This window comes from Octopus bimaculoides, chromosome 11 (genome assembly GCF_001194135.2).
Source record: "Octopus bimaculoides isolate UCB-OBI-ISO-001 chromosome 11, ASM119413v2, whole genome shotgun sequence".
NCBI lineage: Eukaryota > Metazoa > Mollusca > Cephalopoda > Octopoda > Octopodidae > Octopus > Octopus bimaculoides.
The window spans coordinates 45,750,884-45,753,737 of NC_068991.1; positions in this window are offsets into that span (position 1 = coordinate 45,750,884).

Below are 2,854 nucleotides of genomic sequence, written 5' to 3' on the forward strand. Positions count from 1 at the left end.
GTCTGTCTGCCTCTCTTCCTCTGTGTATACACACACACACACACACACACACACACACACACACATATCCATAATTAAAGATAAAATCATTAATTCTCAATGATTTTATCAGTGGCCAGTATATAATAAAAACCATATAGGTAAAATCAATATTTGAATATATAATTATATAGATATAATTATAATTAAGGGCACTGTCAAATGACCATAAACCACTTTGAATTTGTACTCCATTAGCACAAAGGTGAATGCGAGGAAAATGGATAAAAAAGATTTCATAAAATTATTATGGTTAACCCTAAATCTTCAGATTTCTGGTTTAGTAATAAATACTCTACCTTCATCAGTATGGTATACCGAACATACATAAATGAAAATACATATATGCATCCATACAAATACACCCATATAAATACGAATACATTCACATATTCACACGTATATACGAAGCAACCACATGCGTATTTGATAAGAATAATACCGCAGTAAATATAATGATTGTAGTGAATAAATATACATGAACACATAATTAAGGACAAAATCACATGGTTTTTATTATACGCTGGCCACTGATAAAATCATTAAAATTTAATGATTTTATCGTTCATTATGTATACATGTATATTTATTCACTTCGGTCATTATATTCACTGCGGTATTATTATTCTGATCAAATACGCATGTAGTTGAGAGGGATAATAGGATTTTGCTTCGTATATACGTGTTAATATATATATATGTATTCTTGTTTATACGGGTGTATTTGTATGGATGCATATATGTATGTTCATTTATGTATGTTCGGTATACCCTACTGATGATGGTAGAGTACCTATTACTAAACCAGAAATTTGAAGATTTAGGGTTAACCATAATAATTTTACGAAATCTTTTTTATCCATTTTCCTCGCATTCAAACTTGTGCTAATGGGAAACAAATTCAAAGTGGTTTATAGTCATTTGACGTCTTTCTCTAGTGCCCTTAATTATGCATGTGTGCGTATTTATATATATATAAATATGTATATAATACATATATATATATGTATATATATATAAATGTTTTCCTGTCTTGTTTTCTTTTCCGTTTGCTTTCCTGTCTTGTTTTTTGTCCGCCACTACATTCCTCCATGGCACAGGTTCAATTTGTGTATACAAATTTAATTTGCAGTCCATGGGAAGAGCCATTTTAACGATGCGTCCTGCCCAACTCTTCGAATCACCGGTGTTAAAATGGGGGTAGCTGATGAAGGAAAATGTTCTCTATGTGGCTGGTGTGTTTTCTGTACTCTGGTTATTTTTGCAATGTCCTGTACTTAGATATGCACCTATATATACAGGTAGACGTAGGTATGCACATACCTGTACGTATATATGCATATACTCATTTATTATTTGTTTTATATATATAAATGTACATATATATATATATAAATGTATATATAAATGTATATATGTATGTATATGTATGTATATATATATATATATGTATGTATATATAAATAAATATATATATATATACATCTCTCCATTTGGTTATCATAAGCTATCTCTTTTAACACTTTGTTGCTTCTTTTCTCTCTCCCCCCTCTACCTCCTTCTTCTCCTCTCACTGTCTCTCTCTTTTACTCCCCCTTCCTGTTTCTCATCTTTCGATCTATTTTATTCTTGGATCTCTCTCTCTCTCTTCCAAACTTTCTCTTCATTCTCACACTTCTCTCTCTCTCTCTCATTATTCCTGTCAGTCTATATTTCTCTTACCCCTCCTCTTCTTCCTCTCTCCCACTATTTCTTTCTCTCTCTCTCTCTCTCTCTCTCTCTCTCTCTCTCTCTCTCTCTCTCACACACACACACACACACACACACACTACGGCATTTTCCTTCTTACTTCATGACTTATCGTACATGTCTGCCCTTGCCTATGTGTCACTTTTCTCGCCCTTTAAAATCTCACTTCACTCTGTCCTCCACACTCGCCTCTTTATTTTTCTATAACCCCTTCATACATTTTACATTCTCAAATTTCCAATCAATATAGATTTTCCATCGGCTTTGTGTGTGTGTGTGTGTGTGTATGTGTGTGTGTGTGTGTGTGTGTGTGCGTTTGTGTGTGTGTGTGTGTGTGTATTCCTATTCGCATTTTCTTTTTAAAAAATATATTTAGTTGTAGTGATTATGGTGATGATGATAGTGGTAGCGGTGGTGGTGGATTTGGTTGTTAGGGGGTAGAGGTGACAGTGGTGGTGGTGGTGGTGGGTTGTGGTTACGGCGTTGCTGGTGGTGATATTGGGATTGTGGTGTTGGCCATGATGACGGCGAGGGTGACGGTGATGGAGGAGTCGGTAGTTGGGCTGTTGGTGTTGGTGGGAGTTGGTGTGACGACGAGGAAGATGATGATGACGACGACGACGATGATAGGAGAGGTGGTAGTGATGATGATGATCATGATGATCATGATGATAATTTTCTTCTTCCTCCTCCTCCTCCTCCTCCTCCTCCTCCTCCTCCTCATCATCATCATCATCATCATCATTTTCACCTTTCTCATTGTCGTCGTCGTCAGCACGTGCATCATCAGCAGCATGGGCACCATCGCTTTCAACATCATTATAATCATCATCATATTTGTCTTGGTGGTAATTTTTGTTGCTATTGCGGTAATGATTATATTCATGATAATGGCGATAGCCATACAGTAGTAGTAGTAGTAGTAGTAGTAGTAGTAGTAGTAGTAATAGTAGTAGTAGTAGTAGTAGTAGTAGTGGTAGCAGCAGTAGTAGCAGCATCGGTGGTAGTGTTGGTGTCGGCATTGGTGTTGTTAGCAGAGAAAGGTGGAATATGGGTGGGGTGTACA